This window comes from Opisthocomus hoazin, chromosome 5 (assembly GCF_030867145.1).
Source record: "Opisthocomus hoazin isolate bOpiHoa1 chromosome 5, bOpiHoa1.hap1, whole genome shotgun sequence".
In the NCBI taxonomy this organism is placed as follows: domain Eukaryota; kingdom Metazoa; phylum Chordata; class Aves; order Opisthocomiformes; family Opisthocomidae; genus Opisthocomus; species Opisthocomus hoazin.
Genome location: NC_134418.1, coordinates 10173160 through 10188122, shown reverse-complemented (window position 1 = coordinate 10188122; position 14963 = coordinate 10173160).

The following is a 14963-nucleotide window of genomic DNA, read 5'->3' as shown; positions in this document are numbered from 1 at the left end:
TTGCTCTTCCAAGCTGCAATGCTTGTGAAAAACAGCAGTGCTCCTCCTTCCCTGAAGCTGTCCATCCCTTTCCCTGTGCCATGCTTGTGCCTCCTTCCCCCAGCCCACCCCTCCATCCTTGCATGCTAAGAAAACGTGCCGTACCTCCTGCCCGTCTCCGCTCCCACGGTGCCTTTGCTGCCGCTTTTCCCTCCCTCCAGAGCGCACAGCCCACCACAGCCCAGCTGAATTTCAGTTATCTTTTGCCCAACGTGAACTGAAAGCTCTTTGAGTGATGTTTTGTGGATATGTAACGTGGCAGCAGGTTTCTGAAGCTCAGTTAATAAAAAGCAGTGAGGCTCTAACGGCCATTGCTTATTTTATCTTTGCTTTCTACTCTCCATTCGTGGTGAGGTCCACCACCGTCATCTGGAGCTCCTGGCCAGAGCACAGCGGTGTAGACAATGCATTTATAGGTAAGGAGAGTCACAGAGATATGTCCCAAGTGAGACCTTCAACCCAAAACCATCTGAGTGGAAAAGCTTGGGACCTGAATGCGGGTCAGATGTTAAAGCATAGTGGCAGCGCCCTAAAGCAACAACCCTGGCAGCTGCCAAGCCCTGAAAGTAGCTGCCTCAGAATGGACAGGATCTGAAAAATGAATGAGCAATCGGTCCTTTTAGTTTTCCTTCTGTTCTGAAACCGAAAGGAGAGGTTTGACTTTCTGCTTTGACCAGAGCTACCACATGGTAGTAGGGGACATGGTGATTCTGGGCTGCCTGGTGCCATACTTCCTTTGAATCAGAAGTCCTAGGAACTTGTGAATTTTAAAAGATCCAGTGGCATTTTTGCGATGGTGAGGTTGCTGTGTTCATTTCAGTGGGCAAATTCACAGAATGCATAGTGATACCCCACAGCATCACAGCCCAGAGCAACGACCACAGCCCGGCACCCGACAGAGGCCAGGGCAGGGAAGAAGCTGTCCTGCAGCCACGGCTGGATGAAATTGGGCTGAGCTACAGCCGGTGAGAGCTGTCCTTGAGCCGCCACCGTGGTCCCGCATCCTCGCCTCCATGTCAGAGAGCTGCTGTGCTGTGCCCATCTGTTTGCCGAGCTGGGAGAGCGGGCGAGCACCCTCCCAGAACAAAAACTGCTGTGCAAACACACGCTCACACCATCATCCTGCAGCTCGCAGGAGTGTTTGAACTCCATTAAAAACAAAGTCAGGGCAACTGGTGCAGCATGGACCAGAGAAGCAACAACAGGGATACAGGCAGGAGTTGCAGGACCGGAGCTGCAGGAGCTCGATGACAGCAAGTGTCTTTAGAAAGCAGGAACCTGCAACCCTGGAAAAATGAGCTTTGTTGTAAGAAGCCCAGCATTGCCCCATCCCTGAGCCCAGCCAGGGAAAGGAAGAGGGGGTCTGCACATCCTGGAGGTGGGCAGCTTTGAGCTGGTCTGGGCTGAGGACGAATTCTCCCCAAACTTGGGAGAGCTGCAAGAAGCTCCTGGGGAAACGGAGCGCGGGGGTCTCCCCCCGGTGCGGTTCCAGCTGCAGGAGATGCCTGCTGGGTGGAGGGGAGCCAGACGAGCCATCACCCCCGCCTTCCCAGCCTCGCAGGTGGATTTTTACCCCAGGTGGGTGAGCCCCGGGGTGGAGCGGAGCGGCGCTGGGCAGCGAGCGGGGGAAAGCGGGAGCCCGCAGACCTCCAGTGGCCCTGCCCGGTACTGCACCGGGGACCGGGACCTGCCCGGAGCTCCTGTCCTTCCCCCCGGGGAATGAGCGCTCCTGCGTCCCGCGGAAAAGCAAAGAGAGATGGAAGGGATGCTCTGCTCCTCAGGCATGAGGAGGCATGAGGCTGGCCGAGGCTGCAGGCGTGCTGCAGGTCTCGGGGAGGAGGACACGTCGCCCGCGCAGCGAAGCCGTCCTGTGTCAGGGCTGAGCTGCCTTGCCCGTGCTCAGCCCGACTTCTGGGGCCCAGAGGCTGCAGCTTGTGTAGGAGGGTGCTGGTAGCTGCAGGTCCTTGGAGAGAGATAAACCTGTACGGTCCTAATGTGGACCTGGGACCTGGTGTGGGCTCAGCTCGGCTGCTTACAGCCCCCACTGGGCATGGCGAGATGGAGCTCGAGGGCAGGTGAGATGCAGGGATTTCACTTCCCAAACTTGACCTTACGCTTTCTTACAACGAAGGGCCGACACTCAGGAACGCTCGATGGAACACATGCTGAAGGGCCAGAAAAGGTCTGGCTTAAGGACTATTACAGTAGGTCACCGGGACAAGCACCACGCGCAGCCTACAGCCCGTAGGGAACAGCACGGTAAGGAAACTCTGCACCACCCTCCCTCACTCCCTCCCTCCTTCAGACACAGAGAGGCTTTCCTACACCATGCTCCCTCCTGGTGTTCTCATCCAGACAGGCACAAGGCTTGAACTCATCAGCCTCACGTGATCTCACCAAAACCCTGCTAGCAAACTTCACACACCTCTATTGTAAATACCTCCGCAAGAAACAGTTACTCATTTACAAGGTAGTGCTCTACGTGCCAGTCTGCTCTCCTGGGGGAGAAAAAAAAACCCTAGCAAAATAAACCCCTGGTTTTTGGTGATAATTTCCCAGGGTTAAGAACAACCAGGGAATTAGGCTTGATGTTTTTTTCTTTTGTGACTCCTTTCCACCACGTGGGAAAGCTGCTTTTTCTTAGCGTAGTTTCTTAGTCCCAGTCTTCTGCAATGCGTGGCTTCTTCTGACAGCACCGGTGTCCACCGCCATCCCATCACGCCCTCTGCAAGACGCAGAGTCACCTCTAAACTCAGGACAAATGTTTTAGAGCCCACTTCTCAGGGAGGTATCTCGTGTGGCTTCAACAAACGGTTTTTTTAAGGGAAAAGCCAAGAGCAGCGCTGAATGCAAAAGGGAAGACCAGAGGATTTGACTTCAAGCCTTAGTGTCTAATTTCAGCACGTCCGAATGAGGACTGAAGCGCGGCAAGAAAAACCTCCTTCCTGCTGTTCCCCATCCACCTGCCAGTACTCCCCGGGGAATTGCTGCCGACTGCTTCGAATCCAATTTCTGCACGAGCAGCGGCATGTTTGGCCTGGCAGTAATTACTTTGCCAGATGACCGGCTGCTCGTCACTGCCAGAGCACCGCGGGGCTGGAGCGGCTGGTCCACGGTGCTGGGATGGTGCCAGAAGTCGTGGGGCTGCAAGAAGCCCCATGCTTTTGGGCCAGCACCCCCCTGCACTCAGCTGTGCCTCCCTGACCAGCACACCGAGGGTCTCGGCTCAGTGCCTTGCTCAGAAACAGCACGGGTTTGCTGAGAGCGGGGCCGGGAAGGTTTTGCTGAGAGAAGAGAGCTGCCTTGAATCAGCAGCACTGAGCCCACCGCCTTCCCCATCCCATCCCATCCCATCCCATCCCATCCCATCCCATCCCATCCCATCCCATCGGACATCCACCCGGTTCCTGCTGTATCCCCCCAGCATATGCTGGGGTGCCCAATCTGTCGGGAAAGCTTTTGGGAGACCACAGGCTCCCTTGCTGCTGCTCTACCACTGCTGCTCCCTGACTACCCCGTGCTATTTCCAGCACATCTCCAGAAAATAGCTCACTCCCCCCGACGCGACTGGCTCTCCACAGTGGGGAGCGAACTCAGCAATTTACCAGAGGGATTCTGATTCTTATTTTAGACTCCTATTTTAGCCTTCTTTTTCTTTTTAAATTTGTGAAGTTAATCCCTTTAAACAGCTCTGGAAGCGAGGTGCTGCCAGTGCGGCATCGCAGCACCCACAGGAAGACTTACTGGCTTCACAGCCCCGCTCCCTGCGAGCCGCTTTCCTCACCTTGCCCCCATGTGCCTCCTTTAATTTGGACAATAAAAGATGCTCTGAGGGCAACTTTTTTTTTCCATCTGCAAACATCACCATCTCTTTATCAACAGCAGAGAAGGTGAAATGGCAGATCTGGGTTTTCAGCACGCCTGGTCCAGGGTGGTTGCAGTGAAGTTGCTGGGTGGGGAATGCAGACCGCAGACCGCAGAGTCCTAACACAAACTGAAACTGCGGATTACATCCATTACCTTGCAATCTGCTCCACCTCCACACCCCTCATTGCGCATAGCCCCCTTCCCAAGATCACGTTTTGCTGTCAGATCTGCCTTGTGTCTGCCACGTGTGGAAACCTGGTCACCAGAAAATCTGTGCATCACATCTGCGGGTCATCTCAGTTTCAGCGGACAAGAAGAGGGTGATACTCTGCGGTCATGCGAGTGTCTTTTCAGTTGCTGCAGTACATCACCACGCTGCTACAACCAACTCAGGCTGCATCTGTTATTCCTGCAATGCCAACTATGTATCATCTTGACTCATTTTCTATTAGATCCAGCTGTTCTGGCTGATATGCTATTGACCTTTTCAGCTGGTTCAGCACTTGGCTACCAGGAGGTCATGAGACGTGAGTTTGACACAGGCTCAATGCTTACATCTATTTTGCTGGGGTGAGGAGGGATTTCATCCACCTGTTTCGAGCAGGAGCACCTTGGAAGATTAGCTGGCCCTTGCTGACCAACATGACGTCACCGTCGCTTCAGGCGGCGTCAATAAATCAGCCTGGCCCTGAAGTTCAGCAAACCGTGTAATCTGGAAGGCACAGCTCAGTGGCTTGTGCCCTGGCTCTTGGGAACCTCAGGTTCACGTCCCAGCAGGACCAGGTCCTGACTTTAGCTTTCTGGGGCAGGAGGAGATTCCATAGTGATTCACATGCTAAAAATACCTGCTAAATATCATGTAGCAGTCCTGCTCCTGGGGAAAGCATGGCCAGGGCTTGGGGAAGGGGGGAGAACAGAAAGGCAGGGTGAGGGACTGACTGATACATGTAACTGAAATACAGAAGATGGGAAGTAAGCAGAGAATAAAATGTTGGGATGCCATATTTTGTAGAGTGGCTTGTTCTTGGAGACAATAGTTTCTCAAAGTAGCTGTATCTTTTAGTTTTGCCCATCTATTTGCACGTGTTCAGCCCCTAAAACAGAATATCTAGTTGAGATGGGGCCAGAAGTTACCCGGATTTCCTTCAAGTAAGGAACAAGTATTCTCAGACTATTGCCCGTCACAGTTAGTTTTATTTGTTGCTAAAAACCCTTGAAGATGGGGAGTCTGCAGCTTCCTTCAGTACCTTTAATCTCCTACTTTATTGCCTGGTGTTTAAATCTGCTTTTAGCTACTCCTTATGTCTAACCTGAGTCCCTTTCACTGGATATTACTCCAGTTACCTCTTGTCCTCCCACTGGGTGCTGAGGGACAACAACTGACCACCTCCTGCTTTTCAGCAACCTTTTACATGTGGGAAGACTATTATTTAATGGCTTTTTAGCCTGCTTTTGTAGACTAAGCAAGGCTAATTCTTTCAACTTTAGCCACAACCTTTTTTCTTTTCCCAGCCATTTGGACTTAATTTAGAGCCTAAGGCTTGGCTGGTGTGCCTAGCTAAAGACTGTGAGCAAGAAGTCCCTCTCCTCATCGCTTCAGTTGTGTTGGCAAAATCATCAAAGCAGACGCAACTACACGCATTCTGGAGCCTTTGTTGGTGCTGCTTGTGGTCGCAGCACCACGGGGGAGCTGAGCCAGCACAGCCCTTCTGCAGGAGTTTTCTAGCCAAGACTCAGCTGAAACTCAGAGGTTCATCCCTTCGTTGCAGCCGTGGGGGGTTGCAGCAGGTTTCTGCCTTGCTTCCCACTGGTCTTGACCCTGCCCGACTTCTCCAGGAGGCTGCTCAGGAGGGCACACAACTTGTGCCTTTGTTTCTAAGCTTCCTTGTGCTTTGGGCTGCTTCTGGTGCTGTGGATGAGGCAGGAAGTGGAGCAGAATCTGTTCTGCAAGATATATTTGCTTTGTCTTTGCTCTGTGCAAAAGCCTGTGCAATGCTCCTGGAGCAAGGCTCCTGGGGCTGGTGGCCTGTGTCACCGGCGGGACATCCAGCCCATGCTTTGTGCACCCTCGCCTGGACTCTCCTATGCTACAGCAGTTCTCTGAGAGGTGCCATGGGCTTTTAACAGTCCTGCCTGGATACCCTCCTCCTGTGTGAAAAAAGTTATGTATGTGTAGGGAGAAGATGGGAATCTGTTCTCCTTGGGTTTTCCACTCAGGATTCCTTTCCTCTCTGCAGGTGGGAGTTTATGTGACTGGGGTGCCATCCCAGGCCTCCCAGGCCAGATGTTCTGCACCTTCTGGGAAAAGGAGGACGAGGGGAAGAGGAAAGGCAACACAGCACACACATAGCACATCTGTGCCGTGGTGAGGTTTGGTTTCCCTATGGCTGTGTCTGCGCTGAAGCCTCCTTGGGTCCCCAGCGCTGAGGACAAGTTTTGCAAACCTCTCTTCTGCTTTTTATAATCCTCTGCTCATCTCAGAGGCCACAAAGGGGGATCTGTGTCCTGTGCAGGGGCCTCCCTCGCTGACTTGTGGAAGGCATGAAGTTGTTTGTAAGCTGGAGGGACACTCTGGGAACAGCACGTTTAGCGGGTTTTGCTATCTCAGTGGGACTGATTGTGGGGAACAGCTGGTCCAGCCAGCAGAGAAGTGCGATAGCAAGATGCCAGATGAGTAAGACTAAATAGAGCAGTCCAGACTCTCCTCTCCCTTTCAGCAGATCAAACCAAAAATGACCCCAAGAAAGTCACCCAGGTGACTCATGCTGGGTACAGGTCCTACAGCTTCCTGCAGGGACCTCTGCCTCCTCGCCCCTGGGAGCAGACAGCCATTGCAGGCGATGCTGTGGGGCTGCTGGTGCTTCTCACCCCAAGGCACTTTTCAAACTTCTGCCCCTCCTCCTGAGCCAGCCTTGGCTCACTGTGTGGAAGAGAGCAAGCCGTCAGCCACTGAAACCTCCTGCCAGAGCTTCAGGGCTGGGGTGATAAGGGCTGGGGCCCTGCAAGAACTTCGGGCTGAATTTAGAGGTCTTACATTAAGTGTCTGGTTTAACTGTGGTGCTGAAGGTCAAGAGAACAATGAGATCCACCCACCAGACCTAACTGCCTTGGCAGTGAGGAGAAGCTCTGTAGGAATGGGTATGAACACAGTCAAGGAGTAGTGGCTTTAAACTAAGGGATGGTAGATTTAGACTAGATATAATGAAGAAATTTTGTATAATGAGGGTGATGAAACACTAGAACATGTTGCCCAGAGTGGTAGTGGCCTCCTAGAAACATTCAAGGCCAGGATGGACAAGGCTTTGAGCAACCTCATCCAGTTGATGTCCCTGCTCACTGCAGGGGGGTTGGGCTAGATGAGCTCTAAAGGTCCCTTCCAACCTGAACTATTCTGTGACTGTATGATAATCTCACTCCCCCAGTAATACTCAGGTAGAGGAGAGTCTTCTCTTTGAGCAGGTGGGGACAGTGTAGTGTTCTTGCCTAAACAGAGGTGGTGATGCCATTTCACAGCCTGCCTGGCATCCAGCTGCTCTGCATGGGCAGGAGTCTACCCCAGGCCCTCTGCCACAGCCACCAGCCCCGTATGGATGGTCCAGTGCCCGCAGAGGACCCCAAATGGTGTTACGTGCCTCTGCATGGGCAGCTGAACCAGAAGCTTTGAAAAGCCAGAAGCAGACCCAGACCCTGGCGCAGGCAGGCGATTCTCGGTGGGGATGCCTGCATCCAGACTGCAAGGTGTCGTTGCTGGGGACTCCAGCAGCTCCAGTTGCTTGGACTTGTTGACTGTTAATACTCCTGTTTGGGTTAAACAGCCAGTTGCACAACTGAGCTTGGGGTAGCCCTTGTTTGAAGTGTACACACTACAGCCTTCCCTGAAAAACAATGTCTGGCCCCAAAGTGCATGCAGCCAGAGCTGGGCAGAGTGCGATTTTCTTTCCCTGTGAAATTTGTTAGGGTATTAAAGAAGAGAATAATAAATCTGTGAGGAGTCGCAATGAAAAGCCACAATCACAGAAGCATTTTTCAAGCTGTAAACCTCAAAGAAAGAGTCCAGTGAGCAAAACTGAAATGTTTCACTTCCATCTCAAGCACGCAGCGATTGCCCGTCACCCCGCTCCAGCTGCAAAACAATACGTGTTCAGCAATGTCAAGCGTGGTTCAAATAAATACTTTTACAAGTTGCAAAATTACTTGAAGCCAACTTTTTCCAGCAGAACACATTGTATTTAGCTCATCTGATCAATTTTTAATTTTCCCATGAATCTTGTTAGCCCAGCAGCAATCCAGTAAACTCCAAGTTGTAGCTGGGCTCTGCAATTTCTACAAGCACTGAAGGAATAAATGTGGCATGTGGAGTGATTTATGCAAGTTCACTTGTGTTTCCCAGTTGCGGTTGCAGTTCCCCTGCAGCTCCAACACTCTCCAGGAATCTCCTTACTTCTCGCCCTACTGCTGTGCTCCCAAACAGGCTGTCTGGGTCTCCCGTCTGTGCTGCTGTCTCCCAGCTCACCCACGCCGTATCAACCTGTCACTGCGACGAGCGTGGAAAATGGAGAGCCAGGAGCGGAGCTAAGAAGTGTCTATGTCTGCCCACCGGCCAGCCCGGCGGCGTCGGGCCAACGCCTCCACCAACCGGCTCTGACTAGAGCAGTGGAAGGAGGAGAAAGCAGAGGCAGACACCAAGGCTGGAGGAAGCGGTGGCATGGAGGAGTTTGGAGGCAGTGGTACTTGCAAGTTTATTTCATAAAGACGTATTTTGGAGGGAGGATTTCACCTCTGGTACATAAGGAAATCTCTTGTTGGGGAATGAGATGGAGGTGTTCATTTTGTTATTAGGCATCCAAAAGGATCATGGGTTTCTGATGAGCTCTGAGACATGCGGGGCTTCTCCTGGGCCTGGGATGTGAAATCAAACATGAGATCAAATCAGTTCATGGGACGAGACAATATTTAGCCTTATCGAACAGGGAACGGAGGGAGAAGGCAAGGAGGGAGGCTGCCCATGGCAGTCAGGCTTTGTGTCCTGCCAAGACCTGGAATGATGGAGTGAATCCCAGGCGTGGAGTCTATTGCGGTGGACAGGCACGGCGATGGAGCCAGAGAGCAGCGATCCCAGCCAGATCCCTGCAAGGGGAGAAACAAAGGTATTCCGGCTGCTCCTTCAATCTCTAGTCACTGTCGGGGCATGTTCAATGGCTCAAGTTATGCTGCTTGCGGGGAGTCATCACCCTTAAGAAAAAAGCCAAGCAGAGCTGGGATCCCATCAGTACTTTGAAGTTCCTCCCCGATGCTAAACTCTTCGGGGATGGCAAATTCCCTGGATTATTTGCATGCGAGTCTTCTGTAAAGCACAGAACACAGCAGAGGCCTGCTTCTCCTCCGGGGTTTCTCCGACTGCAAGAGGGACGTGTAGCTCTTGTGTGGCCTCGTGGGACTTGGCATTTCCATGGAGTCTTCTCCAACACAGCAGTAGCTCTTAGCTCTTCTGCACGGCCTCCATCTTGTGTGTGCTGCTCCCAAAGGCTCGTCAGGCAGGGGTGGCTTTGACCGAGGCCGTCTGCAGAGCTCCCCATCATGTTCCATGGTGGCCAGGGGATTGGGTGATGGCCTCAAGGGTTAACAGCCACCAGCAGCTGTAGCTCCCAGGCAGGAACGGAGAGGGCCCGGGAACCTTGCCAGGAGGTAACGCTGTTTGAGCACTGCTGGCAAAGACTTCAAACCCCTCGGCTAATTTCGGATGTTCTGCTTGTGACACAGAGAGCTGCATTCCCATCTAGAAGAGAGCTCTTCCCTTGGACTTGGACAGGAAAGGACTGTTTATTAATGTAACATTGTCAAGAGTGGCCTTTAATTTCATCACTTCTATTTTTCTGAAAGCCCCGGCTGAGGTGGTTTTCCTTATATGACACTTTTCCTCTAAGGAGTCCCAAGGGTGCTGCAGAAGAGGCCATTGTGAAACCTGGAGGATGCAATGTGGGATGACTGCTCCCTTTCCAGGAGTTTGAGAGAATAAGAAATGCAGATTATTTAAATCAGAGAGAAAATTTTGTGCAAAGTCATGCTTACATTCCATGCTCTGAGCAGGACAGAAGATCTCTCCACATTGGCAAAGTTTGATACAACTTTTTATCTACAATAAAAATAGCTATATCTATATCTATGATAGATACAGCCCTTTGTTCAAGCTAGTTAAAAGACAGTTTTAGCTGGGTCAGACTTTGGACCTGACGTGTCAGGAGCAGAGCATTTTGCTGAGCTGTGAGGCTCAGGTAATGAAACAGGAGTGTGCTTGTCTCCAACCAGAGATGCTGTTTGGTTTAGTGCTCCCTGATTTAGGAGCTGCGGGGAGCTCCTCAACATGAAAAGAGCCACCCAGGTTCACTTCGGTCCTCCCCTGTGGAGACAGTGTGTCTTCTGCTGCTGTAGAAGACCAAACATAGAAACCCATCTATCTGGAGAGGCTGGATTTCCCCATGTCTAGCTAGGGTGGTGAGAGCAGCACTGTCGCCCTGATGGGAGTGGAGACCTGTTCTCAGTGAGGGGTTTCCCTGGAGGATGGTGCTGACAGATGCCAGCAATGAGATCATGGAAGAGGGAGCAGCATCAGATGACCGGATCACAGTCTCTCTGCCCGGGACGTGCGTCTAACCCAAAGCTTGTACCTTGTAATGTACAGGGTCTGCAGGCTGTTGACAAGATACGTGTGGCCTGGTGACAAGGCTTGGTGAGGCTGAAATAGTGTCCTCCAGTCCTTGCCATGGTCTATCACCCACCTTCTCCAGGGACAAGCATGGCAATGATCAGGGCTGCTGGATGCTATTCAGGGAGTCTGGGGCGGTGACTGCTCCCTCTCCCTTGTCAGCTGTATGGTGAAGTGTTATTCCTGTCTGCCCGGTTCCTCAGGGAAAGCAATATCTGATGGTGAGAATATCACCATGAATGCTGCGCCTTTTCTGGGGAAGGTGCGGGGAGATGCATTCACTCCCTTGCTTTTTCTCTCCCTATTAGGTAAACGTGTCACCATGCCTTACAAACTGGCCCAGCTGTAGATCCTGTAAATGTAGGGTCAGCATTTGGTCTGGGATTTTTACACCTTAATCCCCCACGTCTGAAAGGACTGTGTTTCCAGACAAAACTCAGAACATCCCTACAGGATGGGGGTGAGGACTCCTTGCTGACCAAAGCCTCTCCAGACCTAGCCCTGTCGGCTGCAGAGACAGAGAACGCTCCATGCAGGGACTGCGAGGGCAGTGAGGATCTCGCCGTACAGGGGCTGCCGCTGCCGGGACACTGGTGAGTGAGGAGCAAGTGCCGCTGGCCCTGACAGCAGCCCCAAGGGTTTGGCATCATGTCATCCGTATTCCAGTGTCACCCACATGGAACTTCGTAAAACTTGGGCTTAGGGCATGTATCTTCCTCCACAGCAGCTAAAAAGGCCTCAGACCTATGTGAATAAACCCGCTTGTTTGCAGCCCCCCGAAACTGAGGAATGCCACATGCTTCCAGACTGTGCTGCAGGTTTCCCTCATGGCTCAGGGGACATGCAGCTGAAGATCAGGTCTCTACTGGGCTGAAGGGACACCAAGAAATCCTCAGCACCACAGCTGACAATCTGAGGAGAAAACCAGAAAGGGAACACAATCTTTGTGCTGACGCTAGCAAATCTAGGCATCAAAAATGCAGTGACATCCACAGCAGCCCAGCAAGCCTCTGGCACAGATTAAAATCTCCTCAGTCCCCTATTTTGCCCTGACGCTGTCTGCTCGTTATGGCTGCAAAAGCCTGCAGGAGCGCAGGGACGTGCCCTCCAGACCTCCCGCGCCGCGGTCACGCAGCCGTTGATGTTACTGCCCCAGCCGAGGATGCCCCGTGGCTTCCCGGGAGCCTCCGCCTGACTGCTCCGACGCCGCAGCACAGATGTTCCCCTGCGCAGGGGAGATGTCAGGGTTTCTGTACATCTGCTCGCCCGGTAAGAGCGGCTGCCCCTGTCAGGCTGCCTGACATCAGCAAATTACAGACAAATAGGGTACAGCCTACCAGTACCACCACGGCGGAGACAGAGAGCACGTCCCCAGAAACCCAGAGAGCCGGCTGCCCTTCCCTTGTTGGTGAGGTTTTGTGGACACGTAGCAAGTGCTTTCTACCATTGGCACTAATACACCGTCCTTACAAATCCACCTCAGCTGAACAGACCCACTGCAGCAAGTGGGAGCTTTTCTTTCAGTTTACAAATGCAATTGGGATGGAGCTGCATGGGTTCACAAGTTTGGCTCAAATGCTGGTATTGAGACTTACACACAGCTGCGAAGTACAGGGAGAAGAGAGGACAAGGAAAGAAACCCAGAATGGGGAAAAAGGAGATGTTTGTTTTTAAAAAAGGAGTAGAAAGCCAGAAAAAGAAAATTAAGAAATGGGGACAAATTAATGAGGGAAGAGGAAAGAGCAGGGAATGAAAGACAGAGATTTGGAAAAGCAGGGGATGAATTTAGTGTGCAGCAGGCGCTTGCCCACACCAGTTTAACGTTCAGCCAGTTCCCTTAGTCCTCGTAGACAGAGAGCTGGCATCCCTCTAACTACAAGCCACATATGTGCAAATAAAACCCGCAGCAACCTCAATCACCCTGAGAAGAAACACAGGAGATTAAATTACCAGCTAATTGGGTTGAGATGCTTTCAGAGGAATGAAAGTTTCAGCAGGAGGCAATTTCTCCAGAGACAATGGCCATTTCAAACCTTCTCCTTCCCTTTCTCCATGCACCAACCTCACCTCTGCTCTGCAAAAAGGCTGTGCTCTTTATTTCAGCCAGTTGGAGACTTCCATCACTGGGCAGGTCTCCGAAGGACTGTGGGACCTAATTCCGACCGTGCATTAAAACCAACATTTGCCTGCTGTACTCAGTATGGGGACATCATGCTTCTTTGGGCCCTCAGCTTCATGACACGTTTCTACTAGCATGGTCAGGGACCTCCTGCACCTCTAGAAAGGGAGGCTGAGGTAGCTGAGCTTGTTCAGTCTGGCAAAAGGGAGTTAGAGGAGAAATTGAGCAGTCGCCTACAACTCCCTGACAGACAACGATAAGAACGATGGAGCCAAACTCTTCTCAGGAGCGTAGGACAGTGTAAGAGAGGGCAACGGCCACAGTCTGCAGCTTGGGAGGGACAGCAGGGAAAACATAATTTCACAAGGAAGGTAGCACAGCACTGGAACAGGTTGCACAGAGGCTGCTTAGTCTTTGTCTTCGGAGGTTTTCAAACAGGCTTTGTCTTTTGGTGGTTTGGGCTAGCAAAGCCGCATCTGACTTCATCTAGAGTTGTCAGTAGTCCGACTTCAAGCAGGAGGTTGGGCAAGAGGCCTCCAGTGCTCCCTTCCAACCACTGTGTCTTCAATTTTGGGGCTATTTGCACTTAATTTCAGCATTTATGTCTGAAAGTTTTTTTGGTTCAGTCTTGCTGTGCAAAGTGCCCATAAAGATTCTGCTTGCTCTTAGCAAACTGCAGCATTTTACTATTTCAGCTCATGAAACTCTTTTGCTTTGATTATTTTCCTTTTAAAAAGACATCCTTAGATTGTAGCAGGTGGGACTTCTGGCAAGTTATTGAATCTCATCCACCTCTAGTATGTTACTAGAAAACATTTTTAATTGTCAAAACTATCCAATTTGTGTTATTCTGCAGGCAGCGAAGAGCACAAAGTGGATCTGAGGTTGAGCATCATGCAGTTTGGCTATTGGGTGGAGTATTTTATTTTAATTTAAGGGTTGTTTTCCTCTTGTCAGTAAAATATTCAGCCTTTAATGCCATATAGTCAAACAACAGTTGGAGAGCTGAATAACTGGTGTTTCCAATTCTGCAAGAGCATGAGGAAACCCGAAACATTTATCAGGTGCTGAAAGCTAACACATGATGTGTTAAATCTGTAATTTAAAATGAGCTTGATATATAATCCCTGAGACACCAGAGCATCAAGGTTGGATAAAGTTTCTCTGTAACACACTTAAGAAAGCTAAATTAAAACAGTTGAGGTCAGTGAGTTTAATAAAAATTATTTCATACTAAAGCAATTTACTTCTGACTCATACCAATCTTCCCCTTTTGTTAGTCCCAAAATTAAATACAGGAAAAGCTGTGTTTTTACAGAACAGAAGAGCAGCTCATTTTTTCTTTGGATGTTCTCAAGCTGAGCTGAGCAAAATCTGATTTACTCAGATTTAAGTCTAAGTCATACGCTTCCTGCAGGAATTCCACAGCAGTATTCTATTTTTTCAGGTGCAGAAAAGATTTTTTAAAATTTTATTTTATGTGATTATTCACTCCACTGACATTTAAGGAAATGATGTTCAGTTTCCCCATTGTGTATAAAACCTTTCCGTTTTCAGCAAATGTTACCTACTTTTTTCCTAATCCCCCACTGGCCAGGGTAGGACTGCGTTACACCAGGTTTCATACCTTGCTTGTCAATACTTTTTGGTTGCAAGAAGGTGGGGAGTGCAACTGAATTTCTGATCTTTCAAATTTTCTTCTTCAGATTAACACCTTTGATCCTATTAGAAAAGTTCAAACAGAACACAAGCAGAACAACTTTGTTTTATGACCATCAGAATGCTTCCTGGAAACAGTCCTACCAAAACCACAGGTATTTTGCAAAATTGATAAACTGATGTATCCCCCGGTCAGCAGCAGTACTTCAGAAAGGCAAGGCAACTGGAACATGAATATAACTAAATGCCAGAATTTAATGAAAAGCTGTCAAGCCTCAGCAAAAGGTGAAGAAATGAGGAGGTCACGTTGCAGACGGCACTTCCCTGCACTTTGGCGATAACAGATTTGCTCTTCTACAGCATCTCTACCTGGCATGACCAGTGACGTCGTCGACTTCAACATCTCTCCTCCTTTTCAAGCAGTTATATCATATTATCCGTTGTTGTCAGGTTTGTTGTTTTGGCAACTTTTAATGGTATTTACACAACATCACTGTTTCTTTGACTCCTGAACAAGAGCTGTGGGATAAAATCATTGTCCTCAGCAAGCCCTTGGCTCTTGCCCAGGAAACACGT